Source organism: Giraffa tippelskirchi, chromosome 5 (genome assembly GCF_054371585.1).
Source record: "Giraffa tippelskirchi isolate mGirTip1 chromosome 5, T2T-mGirTip1v1.2.pri, whole genome shotgun sequence".
In the NCBI taxonomy this organism is placed as follows: domain Eukaryota; kingdom Metazoa; phylum Chordata; class Mammalia; order Artiodactyla; family Giraffidae; genus Giraffa; species Giraffa tippelskirchi.
In genome coordinates, this window is record NC_137279.1 from 79790044 (window position 1) to 79812743 (window position 22700).

The 22700-nt window shown below is 41.5% G+C and overlaps 1 protein-coding gene across 11 annotated transcripts in view; it reads left to right on the forward strand.

The window, feature by feature from the left end:
* Window positions 1–2840: 2840 nt before the first annotated feature.
* The window catches only part of GPR161 (G protein-coupled receptor 161), a 77822-nt gene continuing 57962 nt past the window's right edge, over window positions 2841–22700 (forward strand). For 10 of the 11 annotated variants that reach the window (XR_014053378.1, XR_014053377.1, XR_014053376.1 and 7 more), the window contains exon 1: window positions 3548–3613. The gene's annotated coding sequence lies outside the window, so the exon portion shown is untranslated. Of the gene's footprint in view, window positions 2967–3547; window positions 3614–22700 lie in introns of those variants that run through there. The other variant, XM_081489216.1, reaches the window with a different exon arrangement.

Genomic DNA, 22700 nt, shown 5'->3' on the forward strand with positions numbered 1-22700 from the left:
TGTTTCCACTTTTTGGCTATTATGAATAATGCTGCTATGAATGTTCATATACGTATTTTTGTGTGGGTGTATGTTTTTATTTCTCTTGGTTAGATATCTAGAAGTGAACTTACTGGGTCATATGGTAACTTCATGTTTACCACCCTGAGGAACAAACTGTTTTCTAAAGTGATTGCATCATTTGACAATCCCATCAGTAATGTACAAGTGTTCTAATTTCTCTATATCTTGCAAATACTTATTGTCTTTCTCATCATAGCCATCCTGACGAGTGGAAGGTGGAAGCTTGATGTTTTGATATTCATTTTTGTAATGACTAATGATGTCCAGCAGCTTTTTATGTGCTTATTGACCATTTATATATCTTCTTCAGAGAAATGTAAGTTCAGATCCTTCACCCACTTAAAAAATGGATATGTTTACCATCTTCTTATTGAGTTGTAGAAGTTCTTTATATATTCTGGATACATGTCCTTTATTAGATATATGATTTGCAAATAATTTATCCCATTCTGTGAGCTATCTTTTTGTTTTCTTGATGGTGTTCTAGGAAGCACGAAGTTTTTCAATTTTTTTGAAATCCAACATATCAAACTTCTGTCACTTGAGCTTTTGGTGTTGTATAAGAAATCTCCAAGGGATCCTTATATATCCCAAAGTTTGAGAACCAAGGCCCCTGAAGACATACTTTATTTTTATTTTTTCATTAATATATTTTAAATGTTTATTGGGTTAGGCCCTGGTCCTAGAGTGGTAAATAAAACAGGGCTCCTGACATCATGGAAATTATGTCTATAAGTGGTATATCATAAACAAATAAACAGAAATATATATATATAATAATTGGGATAAATTTTAAATTGTGGCTCTGAGAGAGAGCAGAGGTTAGAAAATGTTATTTAGATTGGTCAGGGAAGACATTTAAACTGAGATGTCAAGGGTAAAAAGCATTTAGTGTGAAGAGTGAGGGAACAATACTCCACGTGGAACACGCAATATATTTCCCAGTTTTGTTCTCACTAGCTTTATGTAAAGTGCTGTCTTGAAAAGATGTTATAAGGACTTCCCCGGAGCTACAGTGGTAAAACATCCACCTTCCAATGCAGGGAACAGACGTTTGATCCCTGGATGGGGAACTAAGATCCCACATGCCACTGGGCAACTAAGCCCGTACATCACAACTTGAGAAGCCTGCGCACCACAACCAGAGAAATCTGTGTACTACAATGAAGGCCCAGCACAGCCAAAAATAAAAATAAGTGAAGTTCTATAAAAAAAGAAATTCTATATCATTGATGAGTCATCACAGATAGATTTTTCAGCCAGCATTTAAGAGTCACTTGGATGAGGCCTCTCATTATCTTAGTTCACAAGTCTTTGGGGAACCCCAAATGAAATGGCTTATGAAACTGATTTGGAAGAAAAAAATTATTATATATATTTTGTTTAAAAATTAATCCTTGCACAAAATCAATGTTATGTTTTTCACATGACTGTAATCTATACAGTGATATATAGTGGAATAATATTTTTTCCATTTCGTTGTGTTTGACTGAATACTGCTCATAGCTCAATATTAGCTTTAGAAGAAGCAAAAAAATCTTGAGAGAGCAATTGAAAAAAATGCATTTGTCTGTAGCAGTTTCTATTCTTGAATGCACAGTTAAGTTCTCAGTTTATGAGCTATGGGAGGACAAGCCTTTGTGATAAATAACATATTTGATAATGAGCAGCAGGAGAAAAAAACTTTCACTTGAAGAGTTCAAAATGAAATAGTGTAAGTCTGGGAAGGACATCTTTTGCATCATGGGTGGATACAGAGCTGAAAGAGCCATAACTGTTTTTGATTCTCATTGTCTCCATGCCAGTCTATGGCATATATTACCAGATCTTTCTTGAACACCAACTTTCAAAAGGGTTTAGCTCTTTATAGCATTGAGGATTTACTTCCATTATCTCATTTCATCTTTCTAACTCTACAGATAGGCAGGTGTGAGTAGGCCTATTTTACATATGATGAATAAGCTGAGAGCTGAGATTTGGGAAGGTTAAATGATTCTCCCAGGGTCACAACGCTTAGCCAGTGCAAATTAAAAAAATAAACAGGGATTTCAGAATAAAAGTCTAAAATACCCTAAAGACTGCTTTAAGGTCTTTCAAGCATCGGCTTGCTGGTGACCTAGATTCTGTGTGGAGCTTCAGCACCAGCTTATCTGGTGACCAAATAAAGCGGCTGTCCCATAGGAATATTAAGGCGTCCATGTATTTTTTGTGTCCCTATTATCTCCTTTGTCCCTGAAGACAAGCTGGGTGTTTGGCAGGTGCTAGATAGTAAATTATCATTCTAAAACGGCAACTCAGTGGCCTAATATTAATAAGGAAGCAGCTCCCACAGTGCCAACTTGTAGACAAGGGAATAACTAATACATTTATCAAAGTGGATGGATTTCAGAGTTATTTGAATCCTGTTCTGGGTATAGCATCAGTTTTTCCTGGAGTTTGGTGAACTGGGCTTTATAACGTCTTACCTGATTCATTTGCTACCCCTTTCCTCTCCCTTTCGTTTCTTTCTTCCTTCTCTACCTTCATTTTTAAAGCAGTTTTATTGTATGCTTCAACTTTTCGTCCTTTTATTAAGACTGCTGCACAGAAAACGCATGAGGCTAGGGATGCTACAGAACATGGGAACTGAGGAGGGGCGGGGGAACCACATATGAGAAGAAACTGTTTTGTCCCCTAAACCGGCAGCGCCCTGGTCTGTGAATTGTAATTACTGCTCCCTGGCCTTGGCTCAGAGGTAGAGAGTAGCCTTGAAAAGATGTGTTTACATTCATCCTCCCACTCTCAGGAGTTGTGGGATCCTCAAAGGCTGGTTTCGCGGGTGGATTCACTGTGATATTCCCAGGGTACGGGACAGTGCCTGGCACCAGGTAGATGCTTAGGCATGTTGGCTGGATGAATGAAAGGTGAGCAGGAAAGGCGATGCCAGGAGTCGTCCACGGCGAGACTGGAGGAGGAGAATGGGACTGTGCGGAGCCTACGGGAAGAATCCGAAAGTATAAGTGCAATGCAGAGAGAATGGCAAAGGCGACGTCCTAACAGCTGGAACTGGGACGGAGGAGCTGGATTCAGGGAAGGCCCGAGGAGGGACCACAAAGGTTTACGGGCCGAGAGGGTAGGGGCGAGACAAAGAGCTGCAGCTGAGGCCTACCGTGGGAAGAAATGGCAAAGTGGCCGGGAGGGAGGGCAGATGCGAAAGGAAGGGGTGTCAGGGATGGGAAGCGGCGGCGCCGGGGCGGGGAAGGGTGGCGGCGCGCGGAGCCCGGGCGGGGCCGTGCGGGACGCGGGGAGTTTGGGGTGGGGGCCGCTGGCGGAGGGGCACGGGACGGCTGAGAAGAGACGCCGCAAAGTTACTTGGTCTGTGCTCTGGCCGGGTACGCGTGCTGGTGGCGGGGCAGCGGGAGGAGCGTAGCGGGGCTCCGCGGGCTGAAACCCGAAACCTCCGGTCCCCGAGCTCCGCCGGGAGGAAGGAAGCTGCTGCAACGGCGGCGACGGAGGCGGGGAGGCGGCTCGGGCCGACCCGGCCCTGAGCTGCCGCGGCGGCGGCCTCTGGGTGAGTACCCGCCAGGGCGCGGGCGGGAAGCGGGGCGCTGGCAGGGATGGAGCGGGGCCGAGTTCTTTGTGCCGTGAGGGAGGACGCGGGGGTGCAGGCCAGGCGGGGTCTCCGCGCCCCCTTCCCCCACACCTCCCCGCCCCCACGGCGCTTTTTTTTTTCCTCCGCGCCCCTTGGAGGTAGGGAGTTATCTCCCCCGCGCACTCCGCTTTGCATCGGGGGTCCGGGGCTCTTTGTGGGAAGATCTTGAGGGCGCGCCCTTCTCCTGCGACCAGGGGCTTCTGAGAGGCCCTTCCCACTAGCCCGCCTGGCTTCTCCCTCGCTGCCGGAAGCCCCTTTCTCAGACCCCCGGAAAGGGAGGACTTCGCTGCTGCCCCGTGCCCCCGGGGGCCAAGGGGCTTCAAGTTCCCCTCCGGGACTGGTGTGTGGGGCAAAGCGGGCTCGACCCTCAGCCGAAATCCGTGAGGACCAGGTGAGCTACATCCTCTCAGTCGGGGCTCTGAGCTGGGCGGAAGGTGCGCCCAGAAGTCGCCCGGCCCACCTTGGTGCTGCCAGGTAGGCGTCTCTGCTCCTCAGGTCTGCCAGCAGAGATTCGGTTAGTTTGGGGGTACTTGGCCCTCCTCCTGGGCCAGAGCTTAGCCCTGGCCCAAACGTTTTGACAAAGGCATGTGGGATAAGAATGTCTAATGAATAACTGTGATGCCCTGGGGTCTGCTCTCGTAAACACACAGCCGTGCGTTGTTATCAGTTTATCTCACATCTTTGAGACTGGTTTTGTTTTTTTTATTGTACCTTTCAACCGTTTTGTCAGTGCTTTCACGAGCCCTGAAAGCACCTCCTCCCTGTGAAGGTGGTATGGTTTTGGAGGGAAAGGACTTTGGTTCCTTGATGTATCCAGTTGAATTAATGGTAGCATTAGTGTTTGAGGGGGAGGCTCAGGGTGGTGGTGGTGGAGTGAGCATCACTGTGCCCCCTGCCCATCCAGCCAACAGAGACTCAGCCCTGCCTCTTTTCCACCTGTGACCTGGACGCAGAAATGAGTTTTGAAGAGCTATTGCATCGAAAAATATTAGATGGCTTTCCCTCATAATCCCTCCTGGCCATGGAGATAGGTGAGGAAAGGCATTTCCCAGGCCCCCAGCAGAGAGAGGTGGTGGGAAGTACCTCAGATCGCACAGACAGGAGCTCTTCATCCAACTCTCTTTTTAACTGGGATTCAACCACCCATTTCAGTCACTTCTTCCACAGTGCCTCTCTTTTCCTGTCTTAGTTTACACTCATTTTATACTTCTAAGATGCTTCCAAGCACTTTAATACACACTTTAAATTTCATTCATGTAACAGCCCTCTGAAGTGTTATTAGCAGCTTTTACAGGTGAGGTGGAATGTTAGGTCCATGAATCAAGGCAAACTGGAAGTGGTCAAACAGGAGATGGCAAGAGTGAACGTCGACATTCTAGGAATCAGCGAACTAAGATGGACTGGAATGGGTGAATTTAACTCAGATGACCATTATATCTACTACTGTGGGCAAGAATCCCTTAGAAGAAATGGAGTAGCCATCATGGTCAACAAAAGAGTCTGAAATGCAGTACTTGGATGCAATCTCAAAAACGACAGAATGATCTCTGTTTGTTTCCAAGGCAAACCATTCAATATCACGGTAATCCAAGTCTATGCCCCGACCAGTAATGCTGAAGAAGCTGAAGTTGAACGGTTCTATGAAGACCTACAAGACCTCCTAGAACTAACACCCAAAAAAGATGTCCTTTTCATTATAGGGGACTGGAATGCAAAAGTAGGAAGTCAAGAAACACCTGGCGTAACAGGCAAGTTTGGCCTTGGAGTACAGAATGAAGCAGGGCAAAGGCTAATAGAGTTTTGCCACGAGAACGCACTGGTAATAGCAAACACCCTATTCCAACAACACAAGAGAAGACTCTACACGTGGACATCACCAGATGGTCAACACCGAAATCAGATTGATTATATTCTTTGCAGCCAAAGATGGAGAAGCTCTATACAGTCAGCAAAAACAAGACCAGGAGCAGACTGTGGCTCAGATCATGAACTGCTTATTGCCAAATTCAGACTTAAATTGAAGAAAGTAGGGAAAACCACTAGACCATTCAGGTATGACCTAGATCAAATCCCTTATGAGCATACAGTGGAAGTGACAAATAGATTTAAGGGACTAGACCTGATAGACAGAGTGCCTGACGAACTATGGACAGAGGTTAGTGACATTGTACAGGAGACAGGGATCAAGAAAATCCCCATGGAAAAGAAATGCAAGAAAGCAAAATGGCTGTCTGAGGAGGCCTTACAGATAGCTGGGAAGAGAAGAGAAGCAAAAAGCAAAGGAGAAAAGGAAAGATATTCCCATCTCAATGCAGAGTTCCAAAGAATAGCAAGGAGAGATAAGAAAGCCTTCCTCAGCGATCAGTGCAAAGAAATAGAGGAAAACAACAGATTGGGAAAGACTAGAGAGCTCTTCAAGAAAATTAGAGATACCAAAGGAACATTTCATGCAAAGATAGGCTCGATAAAGGACAGAAATGGTATGGACCTAACAGAAGCAGAAGATATTAAGAAGAGATGGCAAGAATACACAGAAGAACTGTACAAAAAAGATCTTCATGACCCAGATAATCACGATGGTGTGATCACTCACCTAGAGCCAGACATCCTGGAATGTGAAGTCAAGTGGGCCTTGGAAAGCATCACTACGAACAAAGCTAGTGGAGGTGATGGAATTCCAGTTGAGCTATTTCAAATCCTCAAAGGTGATGCTGTGAAAGTGCTGCACTCGATATGCCAGCAAATTTGGAAAACTCAGCAGTGGCCACAGGACTGGAAAAGGTCAGTTTTCGTTCCAATCCCAAAGAAAGGCAATGCCAAAGAATGCTCAAAACTACCGCACAATTGCACTCATCTCACATGCTAGTAAAGTAATGCTCAAAATTCTCCAAGCCAGGCTTCAGCAATACGTGAACTGTGAACTTCCAGATGTTCAAGCTGGTTTTAGAAAAGGCAGAGGAACCAGAGATCAAATTGCCCATATCTGCTGGATCATCGAAAAAGCAAGAGAGTTCCAGAAAAACATCTATTTCTGCTTTATTGACTATGCCAAAGCCTTTGACTGTGTGGATCACAATAAACTGTGGAAAATTCTGAAAGAGATGGGAATACCAGACCATCTGACCTGTCTGTTGAGAAACCTGTATGCAGGTCAGGAAGCAACAGTTAGAACTGGACATGGAACAACAGACTGGTTCCAAATAGGAAAAGGAGTACGTCAAGGCTGTATATTGTCACCCTGCTTATTTAACTTATATGCAGAGTACATCATGAGAAACGCTGGGCTGGAAGAAACACAAGCTGGAATCAAAATTGCCGGGAGAAATATCAATAACCTCAGATATGCAGATGACACCACCCTTATGGCAGAGAGTGAAGAAGAACTAAAGAGCCTCTTGATGAAGGTGAAGGAGGAGAGTGAAAAAGTTGACTTAAAGCTCAACGTTCAGAAAACTAAGATCATACCATCTGGTCCCATCACTCCATGGGAAATAGATGGGGAAACAGTGGAAACAGTGTCAGTCTTTATTTTTTTGGGCTCCAGAATCACTGCTGATGGTGACTGCAGCCATGAAATTAAGAGACGCTTACTCCTTGGAAGGAAGGTTATGGCCAACCTAGATGGCATATTTAAAAGCAGAGACATTACTTTGCCAACACAAGTCCGTCTAGTCAAGGCTATGGTTTTTCCAGTGCTCATGTATGGATGTGAGAGTTGGACGGTGAAGAAAGCTGAGCGCCGCAGAATTGATGCTTTTGAGCTGTGGTATTGGAGAAGACTCTTGAGAGTCCCTTGGATTGCAAGGAGATCCAATCTATCCATCCTAAAAGAGATCAATCCTGGGTGTTCATTGGAAGGTCTGATGTTGAAGCTGAAACTTCAATACTTTGGCCACCTCATGCGAAGAGTTGACTCATTGGAAAAGACCCTAATGCTGGGTAGGATTGGGGGTGGGAGGAGAAGGGGACGACAGAGGATGAGATGGTTGGATGGCATCACCGACTCGATAAACATGGGTTTGGGTAGACTCCAGGAGTTGGTGATGGACAGAGATGCCTGGCGTGCTGCAATTCATGGGGTCGCAAAGAGTCGGACACGACTGAGCGACTGAACTGAACTGAACAGGTGAGGAAATTGAGATTCAAGAAAAGTACTCTGCTCAGCAAGTAAGGAGCCAAGATTGTACTCAGGTCTTTTGCCTTGGCAGTACTTTTCTTTCTTTCTTTTTTTTTTTTTTCGCTTTATGAAAAAATTCTTATTTATTTATTTTAAAATAAATTTATTCATTTTAATTGGAGGCTAATTACTTTACAGTATTGTATTGGTTTTGCCATACATTGACATGAATCAGCCACCGGTGTACATGTGTTCCCCATCCAGAACCCCCCTCCCACCTCCGTCCCCATCCCATCCCTCTGGGTCATCCCAGTGCACCAGCCCCGAGCACCTTGTCTCATGTATCGAACCTGGACTGGAGATCCATTTCACATATGATAATATACATGTTTCAATGCCATTCTCCCAAATCACCCCACCCTTGCCCTCTCCCACAGAGTCCAAAAGACTATTCTATACATCTGTGTCTCTTGTGCTGTCTTGCATATAGGGTTATTGTTACTATCTTTCTAAATTCCATATATATCCGTTAGTAGACTGTATTGATGTTTTTCTTTCTGGCTTACTTCACTCTGTATAATAGGCTCCAGTTTCATCCACCTCATTAGAACTGATTCAAATGTATTCTTTTTAATGGCTGAGTAATATTCCATTGTGTATATGTACCACAGCTTACTTATCCATTCATCTGCTGGTGGACATCTAGGTTGCTTCCATGTCCTGGCTATTATAAACAGTGCTACAATGAACATTGGGGTACACGTGTCTCTTTCAATTCCGGTTTCCTCAGTGTGTATGCCCAGCAGTGGGCTTGCTGGGTCATATGGCAGTTCTATTTCCAGTTTTTTAAGGAATTTCCACACTGTTCTCCATAGTGGCTATACTAGTTTGCATTCCCACCAACAGTGTAAGAGGGTTCCCTTTTCTCCACACCCTATGTAGACTTTTTGATAGCAGCCATTCTGACTGGCGTGAAATGGTACCTTATAGTGGTTTTGATTTGCACTTCTCTGATAATGAGTGATGTTGAGCATGTTTCCATGTGTTTGTTAGCCATCTGTATGTCTTCTTTGGAGAAATGTCTGTTTAGTTCTTTGGCCCATTTTTTGATTGGGTCATTTATTTTTCTGGAATTGAGCTGCAGGAGTTGCTTGTATTTTTTTTAGATTAATTCTTTGTCAGTTGCTTCGTTTGCTATTACTTCCTCCCATTCTGAAGGCTGTGTTTTCACCTTGCTTATAGTTTCCTTCATTGTGCAAAAGCTTTTAAGTTTAATTAGGTCCTATTTGTTTATTTTTGCTTTTATTTCCATTACTTTGGGAGGTGTGTTATAGAGGATTCTGCTGTGATTTATGTCAGAGAGTGTTTTGCCTGTGTTTTCCTCTCGGAGTTTTATAGTTTCTGGTCTTATGTTTAGATCTTTAATCCATTTTGGATTTATTTTTGTGTATGGTGTTAGAAAGTGTTCTAATTTCATTCTTTTGCAAGTGGTTGACCAGTTTTCCCAGCACCACTTGTTAAAGAGATTGTCTTTTCTCCATTGTATATTCTTTCCACCTTTGTCAAAGATAAGGTGTCCACATGTGTGTGGATTTATCTCTGGGCTTTCTATTTTGTTCCATTGATGTATATTTCTGTCTTTGTGCTAGTACCGTACTGTCTTGATGACTGTAGCTTTGTAGTAGAGCGTGAAGTCAGGCATGTCGATTCCTCCAGTTCCATTCTTCTTTCTCAAGATTGCTTTGGCTATTCGAGGTTTTTTGTATTTCCATACAAATTGTGAAATTATTTGTTCTAGTTCTGTGAAAACTACCATTGGTAGCTTGATAGGGTAGAAGGCACTGGCAACCCACTCCAGTACTGTTGCCTGGAAAATCCCATGGACGGAGGAGCCTGGTGGGCTGCAGTCCATGGAGTCGCTAAGAGTCGGACATGACTGAGTGACTTCACTTTCACTTTTCACTTTCATGCATTGGAGAAGGAAATGGCAACCCACTCCAATGTTCTTGCCTGGAGAATCCCAGGGATGGAGGAGCCCGGTGGGCTGCCATCTATGGGGTCGCACAGAGTCGGACATGACTGACACGAGTTAGCAGCAGCAGCGGCGGCTTGATAGGGATTGCATTGAATCTATAGATTGCTTTGGGTAGTATACTCATTTTCACTATATTGATTCTTCCAATCCATGGACATGGTATATTTCTCCATCTATTTGTGTCCTCTTTGATTTCTTTCATCAGTGTTTTATAGTTTTCTATACATAAGTCTTTTGTTTCTTTAGGTAGATATATTCCTAAGTATTTTATTCTTTTTGTTGCAATGGTGAATGGAATTGTTTCCTTACTTTCTCTTTCTGTTTTCTCATTGTTAGTGTATATGAATGCAAGGGATTTCTGTGTGTTAATATTATATCATGCAACTTTACTATATTCATTGATTAGCTCTAGTAATTTTCTGGTGGAGTCTTTAGGGTTTTCTATGTAGAGGATCATGTCATCTGCAAACAGTGAGAGTTTTACTTCTTCTTTTCCAATCTGGATTCCTTTTATTTCTTTTTCTACTCTGATTCCTGTGGCCAAAACTTCCAAAACTATGTTGAATAGTAGCGGGAAGAGTGGGCACCCTTGTCTTGTTCCTGACTTTAGGGGAAATGCTTTCAGTTTTTCACCATTTAGGATAATGTTTGCTCTGGGTTTGTCACTTCATGGCAATAGATGGGGAAACAGTGGAAACAATGGCTGACTTTATTTTTCTGGGCTCCAAAATCACTGCAGATGGTGACTGCAGCCATGAAATTAAAAGACGCTTACCCCTTGGAAGGAAAGTTATGACCAACCTAGACAGCATGTTGAAAAGCAGAGACATTACTTTGTCAACAAAGGTCTGTCTAGTCAAGGCTATGGTTTTTCCAGTGGTCATGTATGGATGTGAGAGTTGGACTATAAAGAAAGCTGAGCGCCAAAGAATTGATGCTTTTGAACTGTGGTGTTGGAGAAGACTCTTGAGAGTCCCTTGGACTGCAAGGAGATTGAACCAGTCTATCCTAAAGGAGATCAGTCCTGGGTGTTCATTGATAAGACTGATGTTGAAGCTGAAACTCCAATACTTTGGCCACCTGATGCAAAGAGGTGACTCATTTGAAAAGACCCTGATGCTGGGAAAGATTGAGGGCAGGAGGAAAAGGGGATGACAGAGGATGAGATGGTTGGATGGCATCACCGACTCAATGGACATGGGTTTGGGTGGACTTAGGGTGTTAGTGAAGGACAGGGAGGTCTGGCGTGCTGCGGTTCATGGGGTCACAAATAGTTGGAAACAACTGAGCGACTGGAGTGAGTGAGTGTCATATATAGCTTTTATTATGTTGAGGTATGTTCCTTTTATTCCTGCTTTCTGGAGGATTTTTATCATAAATGGATGCTGAATTTTGTCAAAGGCTTTCTCTGCATCTGCTGAGATAATCACATGGTTTTTATCTTTCAGTTTGTTAATGTGGTGTATTACGTTGATTGATTTGCGGATATTGAAGAATCCTTGCATCCCTGGGATAAAGCCCACTTGGTCATGATGTATGATCTTTTTAATATGTTGTTGGATTCCGTTTGCTAGAGTTTTATTAAGGATTTTTGCATCTATGTTCATCAGTGATATTGGCCTGTAGTTTTCTTTTTTGTGGCATCTTTGTCTGGTTTTGGTATTAGGTTGATGGTGGCCTCATAGAATGAGTTTGGAAGTTACGTTCCTCTGGAAGAGTTTGAGTAGGATAGGTGTTAGCTCTTCTCTAAATTTTTGGTAGAATTCAGCTGTGAAGCCGTTTGGTCCCGGGCTTTTGTTTGCTGGAAGATTTCTGATTACAGTTTCGATTTCCATGCTTGTGATGGGTCTGTTAAGATTTTCTATTTCTTCCTGGTTCAGTTTTGGAAAGTTGTACTTTTCTAAGAATTTGTCCATTTCTTCCAAGTTGTCCATTTTATTGGCATATAGTTGCTGATAGTAGTCTCTTATGATCCTTTGTATTTCTGTGTTGTCTGTTGTGATTTCTCCATTTTCATTCTAGTTTTGTTGATTTGATTCTTCTCCCTTTGTTTCTTGATGAGTCTGACTAATGGTTTGTCAATTTTATTTATCTTCTCAAAGAAGCAGCTTTTAGGTTTGTTGATTTTTGCTATGGTCTCTTATTTCTTTTGCATTTATTTCTGCCCTAATTTTTAAGATTTCTTCCCTTCTACTAACCCTGGGGTTCTTCATTTCTTCTTTTTCTAGTTGCTTTAGGTGTAGAATTAGGTTATTTATTTGTCTTTTTTCTTGTTTCTTGAGGTAAGCCTGTATTGCTATGAACCTTCCCTTTAGTACTGGCTTTACCGTGTCCCATAGGTTTTGGGTTGTTGTGTTTTCATTTTCATTCGTTTCTATGCGTATTTTTATTTCTTTTGTTATTTGTTGGTTATTCAGCAACGTGTTGTTCAGCCTCTGTATGTTGGAATTTTTAATAGTTTTTCTCCTATAATTGACATCTAATCTTACTGCATTGTGGACAGAAAAGATGCTTGGAATGATTTCAGCTTTTTTGAATTTACCAAGACTAGATTTATGGCCCAGGATGTGATCTATCCTGGAGAAGGTTCCATGTGCACTTGAGAAAAAGGTGAAATTCTTTGTTTTGGGGTGAAATATCCTATAGATATCAATTAGGTCTAACTAGTCCATTGTATCACTTAAAGTTTGTGTTTCCTTGTTGATTTTCTGTTTAGTTGATCTATCCATTGGTGTGAGTGAGATATTAAAGTCTCGCACTATTATTGTGTTATTATTAATTTCCCCTTTCATACTTGTTAGCATTTGCCTTACATATTGTGGTGCTCCTATGTTGGGTGCATATATATTTATAATTGTTATATCTTCTTCTTGGATTGATCCTTTGATCATTATGTATTATCCTTCTTTGTCTCTTTTCACAGCCTTTATTTTAAAGTCTATTTTATCAGATATGAGTATTGTGACTTCTGTTTTCTTTTGTTCTCTATTGGGTGTTATATCTTTTTCCAGTCCTTCACTTTCAGTCTGTATGTGTCCCTTGTTTTGAGGTGTGTCTCTTGTAGACAACATATATAGGGGTCTTGTTTTTGTATCCATTCAGCCAGTCTTTGTCTTTTGGTTGGGGCATTCAACCCATTTACATTTAAGGTAATTATTGATAAGTATGATCCCGTTGCCATTTACTTTGTTGTTTTGGGTTTGAGTTTATACACCCTTTCTGTGTTTCCTGTCTAGAGAAGATTCTTTAGCATTTGTTAGAGAGCTGGTTTGGTGGCGCTGAATTGTCTCAGCTTTTGCCTGTCTTTAAAGCTTTTGGTTTCTCCTTCATGTTTGAATGAGATCCTTGCTGGGAACAGTAGTCTGGTTTGTAGGTTTTTCTCTTTCATCACTTTAAGTATGTCCTGCCATTCATTTTAGCCTGAAGAGTTTCTATTGAAAGATCGGCTGTTATCTTTATAGGAATCCCCTAGTGTGTTATTTGTTGTTTTTCCCTTGCTGTTTTTAATATTTGTTCTTTGTGTTTGATCTTTGTTAATTTGATTAATATGTGTCTTGGGGTGTCTCGCCTTGAGTTTATCCTGTTTGGGACTCTCTGCGTTTTTTGGACTTGGGTGACTATTTCCTTCCCCATTTTAGGGAAGTTTTCAACTATTATCTTCTTGAGTATTTTCTCATGGCCTTTCTTTTTGTCTTCTTCTTCTGGGACTCCTACGATTCGAATGTTGGGGTGTTTAACATTCTCAGAGATCTCTGAGGTTGTCCTCATTTCTTATAATTCTTTTTTCTTTTTTCCTCTCTGCATCACTTATTTCTACCATTCTATCTTCTACCTCACTTATCCTATCTTCTGCCTCCGTTATTCTATTGTTGGTTCCCTCCAGAGTGTTTTTGATCTCATTTATTGCATTATTCATTATATATTGACTCTTTTTTATTTCTTCTAGGTTCTTGTTAAACATTTCTTGCATCTTCTCAATCCTTGTCTCCAGGCTATTTATCTGTAACTCCATTTTGTTTTCAAGATTTTGGATCATTTTCACTATCATTATTCTGAATTCTTTTTCAGGTAGATTCCCTCTCTCTTCCCCTTTTGTTTGGTTTGGTGGGCATTTATCCTGTTCCTTTACCTGCTGAGTGTTTCTCTTGGCAGTACTTTTCACATGGGCTCCAATACAGGTGGATCCTTGAACTCAGGATTTTCCTTGCCCTACAGCTCCACCACCCTGATGGGAGGAATAGGAACTTTTTACAAGGAGGCCTGCTTGGCATTTAGAAACTAAGTCCAAGCCTCAAGTAATCAAATCATTTTCTTTGTGTTGCAGTCCTGTGCAGGAGGAGTCAGAAATGAGGCCTGGCCATGTGATCACAGAGTTGGGGTTCGTTGCTTGGGTTCTGTGAAAGATAGAATGGGGTGAACTGGAACTGATCTAAATGCCACCCAAAGGAGGTACAGTTCTGTACTGTAAACTCTGCTGGGACCAGTCAGGAAGCCTGAGTGCAGAATGGCTATGTGGGGGCTGTGTGTAGAGCATACCTTCTGTAAAAAGGTAGGAGCAGGTGTGAAAAGGTTCTTTCTAGCACTTTGCTTAATCTGAATTGGGGTGGGGGGGCAGCAGTGGAAAGTTGCAAATTTTTAAGGAAGAAAGCTCCATGTTTTTAAAATTGGCAACTAATTCCAAATAGTTTTCACAGTATGCTGGGCAACCAAATCATGTGTGTGGGCTCGCTGTAGCCTGCAGACTGCCAGCTTGCAACCTTAGGAAGTACTTGCTGTCATTCTGAGATGCAATAAAGCGTAACTGGAGGGCAGAAGTGATGTTTTCTTGCTGTTTTTCTTTGAAAGCAACAAACATCAACAAAGTTGGAGATAGTGCTACCTGGAGTTTGGAGTAAGGATTGACTTTATGACTCAATACTTCATTCATTCAGCCAGTACTAGTACTAATCTCTTCTGTGATTCTAGCCCTGCACCAAGAGAATACTTCCAACTGGTTTTTGTTAGCCAGTTTAACAAATCTGGAAACAGAGGTGAATATGAATGCATAATATATACTTTATTGATATTATATTATAAAACATGATAAAGTACTATTTGCATTTCCAACTTTAGGACCAACCTTAGTATATTGGATATGCCTTTAAAAATACATAAATAGGGATCATATATAATTATATGCTCCATGACTTAATTTTTTGACTTAATAATCACACTTGGATGTTTTCTAATGTCAATAACATAGATATACTTCATTCTTTTTAATGGCTACATAGTATTTTATAGTATAGGTTCACCAGAATTCATTTAAACATTTTCCTATTGAGGGGCTTTGAGATTGTTTTCCAGCTTCATCTATTATCAGTGCTATAGTGAACATATTGAATGGTTTGCCTTGGAAAAGAACAGAGATCATTCTGTCCTATGCAATATTGTTCTTTACAGCATCAGACTTTACTTCCATCACCAGTCACATCCACAACTGGGCATTGTTTTTGCTTTGGCTCTGTCTCTTTATTCTTTCTGGAGTTATTTCTCCACTCTTCTCCAGTAGCATATTGGGCACCTACTGACCTGGGGAGTTCATCTTTCAGTATCATATCTTTTTGCCTTTTCGTACTGTTCATGGGGTTCTCAAGGCAAGAATACCGAATTGGTTTGCCATTTCAGTCCCTTCTCCAGTGGACCACATTTTGGTCTTCATGACCCATATCTTCACATCACAAAAAGATCTTCATGACACAGATAACCACAATGGTATGACCACTCACCTAGCACCAGACACCCTGGAATGCGAAATCAAGTGGGCCTAAGGAAGCATCACTAGGAACAAAGCTAGTGGAGTTGATGGAATTCTGGTAGAGCTATTTCAAATCCTAAAAGATGATGGTGTGAAAGTGCTGTACTCAATATGCCAGCAAAATTGGAAAACTCAGCAGTGTCCACAGGACTGGAAAAGGTCAGTTTTCATTCCAATCCCAAAGAAAGGAAATGCCAAAGAATGTTCAAACTATATCACAGTTGTACTCATCTCACACGCTAGCAAAGTAATCCTCAAAATTCTCCAAGCCAGACTTCAACAGTACTTGAACCATGAACTTCCAGATGTTCAAGCTGGATTTAGAAAAGGCAGAGGAACCAGAGATCAAATTGCCAACATCTGTTGGATCATAGAAAAAACAAGAGAGTTCCAGAAAAGCATCTACTTCTGCTTTATTGACTATGCGAAAGCCTTTGACTGTGTGGGTCACAACAAACTGTGGAAAATTCTTAAAGAGATGGGAATACCAGACCTGACCTGCCTCCTGAGAAATCTGTATGTAGGTCAAGACGCAATAGTTAGAACTGGACATGGAGCAACAGGCTGGTTCCAAATCAGGAAAGGAGTACATCAAGGCTGTATCTTGTCACCCTGCTTATTTAACTTCTGTGCAGAATACATCATGCGAAATGCCGGGTTGGATGAAGCACAAACTGGAATCAAGATTGCCAGGAGAAATAGCCTCAGATATGCAGATGACACCACCCTTATGGCAGAAAGTGAAGAAGAACTAAACAGCCTCTTGATGAAAGTGAAAGAGGAGAGTGAAAAAGTTAGCTTGAAATTCAGCATTCAGAAAAAACAGATCATGGCATCCCGTCCCATCTCTTCATGGCAAATAGATGGGGATACAAAGGAAACCGTGAGTCTTTATTTTGGGGGTTCCAGAATCACTGCAGATGGTGACTGCAGCCATGAAATTAAAAGACTCTCACTACTTGGAAGAAAAGCTATAACCAACCTAGACAGTGTATTAAAATGCAGAGACATTACTTTGCCAACAAACGTCTGTCTAGTCAAATCTATAGTTTTTGAAGTAGTCATGTATGGATGTGAGAGTTGGACTATAAATAAAGCTGTGTGCTTTGTTAGAAGAAGAATTGATACTTTTGAACTGTGGTGTTGAAGACTCTTGAGAGTCCCTTGGACTGCAAGGAGATCCAACCAGTCCATCCTAAAGGAAATCAACCCCAAATGTTCATTGGAAGGACTGATGCTGAAGCTGAAACTCCGATACTTTGGCCACCTGATGCAAGGAGCTGACTCACTTAAAAAGACCCTGAGGCTGGGAAAGATTGAAGGCAGGAGGAGAAGGGGGTGACAGAGGATGAGATGGTTGGATGGCATCACTGTCTCGATGGACATGGGTTTGTGTGGACTCTGGGAGTTGGTGATGGACAGGGAAGCCTGGCGTGCTGCAGTCCATGGGGTCGTGAAGAATCGGACATGACTGAGTGACTGAACTGATAGTGAACATGCTTATACATAAGTCTGTGTTTGTAGAGTATTTCTGGATAAAAGTTTTTCTTAGAAGTGAAGTTGATGGGTCAAAGGAAATGTATATTTTAAACATTTATTTAAGCAGAATTCCTTTTGTTTATTGGGATCTGGGGATTATGCAGAAAAAGAGATTGAGTTTATTTAATTACTTAGGTTTACTTGTTTGGAGATAGATGTATACATAAGGCGTAGTTAGTGTTCAAAGGCTATAAATGGTAATACCTCCCTTCTATGCTAGCCCACTATTTTCCTTTTTTAGTACAACTCATTTTGCCACTTTTTGTGTGTTCTTCTATACACATGCATTTATAGGTAAATAAAATGTTCAATTTTATTTTCAATTTTCTTCCTCTAAAAACATTATTATAGTAGCATACTAAATATCCCATTCTGCTTATAGAATTTTAAAAATTTAATGTATATCTTGGAGACCATTCCATATCAAAGTTGTGCATTTTAAATGCTGATAGATTCTTCTAAGTCTACTCTTAAAAAACACACCAAAACTTAATGGATTTATACTTCTTCAAATCCCTTAACAATTTTTCCATTGAATTGTTGGTGATTTCATCAATTTGTGAGGGTCTTTTTAAATGCTAATCCTTTTCTGTTAATAAATCAAGTATCTTGCCTTTTTGGTCTTCCCAGGTTTGCTTATTGTACCTTTGGTTATTTAATGTTTATGAGTTAGTATTGGTCGCTCAGTCGTGCCTGACTCTTTGTGACCCCATGGACTGTAGCCTACCAGGCTCCTCTGTCCATGGGATTTTTTTCCAGGCAAGAATACTGGAGTGGGTTGCCATTTCCTTCTCCAATTTTATGTGGTTAAGGCTATAAGACTTTTCTCTGTGGCTTCAAGTTTTCTGTCATTTAGGAAGCCTTCTTCTATCTCAAAATTAAATTTTCGTAAATTCTCTCTTTCCTCTCCATTTTTCTTTGCATTTTTCATCTAAAATGATTGAAAATTATTGTATCTTTTATTTTTCTTCAGTGTCTTTTCTTTCTGACACCAGTGAGGTTGAGATCAAGGTTGAAGGTCAAGGTTTGCTGGTGAGCCTCTTTAGCTAATGTAGCATGTCTATTTCCTTTCACTTTTATAGTGACTTTTTTTTTCCCCACCAAATCTTAAGGATGAGCTCTTCTCTCAGTGGGAGAGAGAAAGGGCATTCTAGACAATGGAACCATTGTCATGTGCAAAGTCATGGCGGTGGAGAGAGAAGCGCATACTTAGACAACTGTGATTTGTTCAATATAGCTGAAGTGTAGGCTCCTGCAAGTGAAAAGATTCTGCAGATGCCAGAGGATGGTATGTCATGACCAGGTTTGCGTAGTGGGTGTTCAGCCTTGCAGCAGTGGGGAGGACAAATTGGAGTAGGGATGAGGTTAAAAACAAGAAGGTGAGATAGAAACATCTGGTTGTCATTCAGGGAAAAGATGATGAGGCTCTGATCTCTGGTATTGGCAGTGCAGATGAAGTTTTGAGTTAGGAATTAGTGGTACACTAAATGTCTATAAGGAATGGAGCCCACCAGCATTAATTGCTTTACATACATTCTCTCACTGAATCCTAGCCATTCAGTATGGATATCCAAAGCTCAGATATATCCATTAATCTGCCCAAGGTCACATAGAAAGTGTCAATCATGCCTTAGTCCCATCAGGATTATCTGACAAGAGTAGTCTAGGATGTCCTAGATTTCTGTCCTGAGTGATTCTGGTGGGTGGTGATGTTTTTTCTAGAGTAGAGAAAAACCTAAAGTATAGCATATTGAGATGATAGAAGCAGAGATGATGAATTCTGTTTTGCATATGTTATATTAGGTTCCTGGGTGTGACATATGGGAGAAAACATCTACTGGGTAGAAATGAATCTGGAGCCCCCAAGAGTTGTCTAGGCTATAGATGGAGATTTTGGAGTCATCCTTGTTTTGGTGAGTACAGAGAGGGAACATATAGAAAGAGGGAGAGGGAGAGATGAGGTATCAAACAGGACTCTTCTTTTGAAAGTGGTAGAAAATCCAGTTCAAATTGGCAAAAGCAAAAAAGAAAGTTATTGGCTCATGTCACTAAAAATCTGTAGCGTGTATTTGACTTTATGCATGGATTCAGAGTTCAAATGATTCATCAGGACTTTTTTTCTTATCTTCCCTGTCTCATGCTCTCTCCTCATGATGGCTAGGGGAAGCTGCAGATTCAAATCCAGTAGAGGGGGAAGTTGTGTTTCTCCCAGCAACAATCCCTTTATGTCTCAGAAACTGATTGGGTCAGAGGGAGTTGGAAGATGCTCTTGATAAGGCATCAGTGATGTCACATCCATGAAGTCACATGAACTCAGAGGAGGAAAAGGATGACTCTGCACAAGAAACTCAGGGGCAACTGCAGAGCAAGTGGAAGAGATTAAAGGGAAGTAAAGAGTTAATTTCCTTGGTAGATGAGAAAGGAAGAAGTAGTGCCTCCCAGACAATATCTTGGGAAACTGTAACACTTAGAGTGCAGAATGATTACAGGTAGATGTAAAACTGGTAGGAAACAAAGCGGGGAGAGGCAGAAGGGAGCTGGATCAAGGGAGACGAAGAGAAAGTCTCAGGAAAAAAATGAAAGTTGTTGAAAGTGTCAGATGCTGGAGAGACCACAAGGAAGGGCCCATTGGATTCATTAGTGACTTTGCCCTCAGCAAAGATAGTCATTTATTTTAGACTTGATTGGGACTGCATTCTAGAGGGTTCCTATTCCTACATGTATTCTGCATTCCCCGACAAGGCCTGGGGATGGCCAGGAAAGGGCAGAGATGTAGTCAGGAAACTTGGGTTTGTCAACAGTTATGTATATGACTATGAGAAAGTCACTTCACCTCTCTGGGCCTTCCAATCCATCATCTGTAAAATAACACATTAGAATGAGTTACTTCCAAAGCCTCTTTCAGCTCTCCAATGTTGGAGATGAGTGAACCTGATCCCTTCTTGACACTTGTTACCGCAACCTTGGTCCAAGCCTTTATCTGTCACTAGGGATATAGCAGCAGCCTCAGACTGGTGTCTCTGTCTCCATGCATGGGCCCTACAGTCCGTTCTTCACCCAGCAGCAGAATAACCCTTCTAAAACATGAGTCAGATGCATCATTCCAGGGGCCCCTGTTCCCACATGGAATCTCATCCACACTCCTTACCACAACCCACAGTGCCCTGTGTAATCTGGCCCCTTGCCATTTCCACAGTCTGCTTCTTCCCTCACTCTTCTCCAGCTTCCTTGCTATTCCTCAAGCATCCCAAGCTCATTCTGGCTCAGGGCCTTTGCAAGGGCTCTTCCCGTGGCCTGAAATTCCCTTGCATCATTTTTTGGTCTCTGCTCAAATCTTAGCTCTTTGGAGAGACTTTGCTGACTCCTTACTCCCAGCTCACCGTTACTCCATTTTACTTATCCTTATAGCACCCACCACTCTTTGAAATTATTTTGTGTATTTTTTTTTATATATTTATTTGTTTTTTATCAAGTTATTTTTTTCTTTTCATATTTTTCCAGATTCATTGAGATATAATTGACATACAGCACAGTACAAGTTTAAGGTGTACAGCATAATGATTTGACTTGCATGCATCATGAAATGATTATCACAATAAGTTTAGTGAATGTCCATCATCAGATTCAAAATTAAAGAAATAGAACAATTTTTTTCCTTGTGCTGAGAACTCAGAATTTACTCTTGACAATTTTCATATATAACATATGGCCATGTTAACTATACTTATTATGTTAGACATTACATCCCTAGTATTTATTAAGATTATAACTGGAAATTTCTACTATTTATTATTTATTTGTTTGCTGTGTCGCTTGTTCCCTGAATGTAAGCTCCAGGAGAGGAGAGATTTTGGCATCTTTCTCGGTGCTATGTCCAGCTGCAAAGTAGAGGTATGCAGTAAACATTTTTTCGAGGTAGCTGAGGGAGGAATGAGAAGGGGGGAGTTAGGAGTGTCTCGGAACAAGTGGCAGTGTGGTAAGGGAGGGAAGGGACCTGCCCTATTCCTCAGGGCTTTATATTATGGCATCTGTCTCAGATATGGTCATCAGAAAAATATATTCAGAAGGAATACCATTTTAAGCCATAATCTCAGTTTTAGCATTATAAGCTCAGTTTGCTGGGTTCTATGAAGATAATGAGTAAAACAAATAATAAAGGGTAAAACCAATTAGCATAGTAATCATTAGTTATCTTGTGACAGAAGTAATCAACTCAGCCTTATTCTCAGCATAGCTTCTGTCTCTTGTCTTCTTGGAGCATGTATGTAAGTTTGTTTATGAAGGGAGTCATTTTATTTTTCTTGATCTGTTCGTTTAGTGTACATAGGAACAAGTAGAATGAACCCAGTTACTCCTACAGAACAGGCTTTCTTACCCTCAGCACTACTGACATACTGGGCTGGATAATTCTTTGTTGGGGGTTAGCAGGAGGCTTCCCAGTGCATTATGGGATGTTTAGCAGCATCCTTGGCTTTAGATGCCAGTAGCATCCCCTGAGATGTGACAACCAAAGACATCTCCAGAAATTGCCAGATATCCCTTGAAGTGGAAATGAAGGCAAAATTACCCCTCCTTGAGAACCACGCTTGTAAAATATTGGGGTAGTAACTGAGTTTGATTATTATCTGCTGCTAAGCAGCTAAGTCGCTTCAGTCGTGTCCGACTCTGTGCGACCCCATAGATGGCAGACCACCGGGCTCCGCCGTCCCTGGGATTCTCCAGGCAAGAATACTGGAGTGGGTTGCCATTTCCTCTTCTAATTAGACATTTTCAGACCCTCCCAGCCATCCTGATTCTATCTTTAGCTTTAAAAGATGAGATTTGCTCTTTCAGGGAAGGGGTTGTGGCCTGGAATATCAGTTCCCCTCACCACAGATGTAGGTAAATTAAAATTGCAAGTTTTTCAGTCAGCTGGTCACCTGGGTTCCTGAGAGCCTGCCTGACTCAGCTGGAGCCCCTGCCTTAGTGGTTACCAAGCAGCTGAGTTCTTGGCTGAGTGCTTTCCTGCTGACTGAGCTGTGAGCCCTGAGCCCCTAGTGGAGTCAGACGTGTTTCCATTTTTCAGTCTTTCTCAACAGCCTTTCTCTCCTCTCTTTTATTCACTTAGTGGTCAAATGAAACCTCTTTGGTTTTAATTAAAATTTGAAGGGGTAGCTTTCTTAAACATTTTTTAAGTTTATCTCCTGACAGTCACTCTACTAGCTGCTTTCACGCATGTTACTTCATATATTCTCTTTGGTAATCAAATGAAGTTGGTTAATTCCACTCTTTTGATCTTTTTGGAGAAATTGAGGCTCACAGAGTTAGGAGATAGCGCGTAGTCACATGAAATTCAAACTGAGGTTTAGTTAAGATTCTGAAAAACATGTTCTTTCTATTGAATATCAGATCAAAATGGATATTACTATGAGTAGGGGGGATATAAAATCCCACATTCAAAGTACTGTTGGGAATTCAAAGGGGAAACTGAGGAAGAATTTATAATCCATCTGCAAGGGAAAGCATACTCACCTAAAAT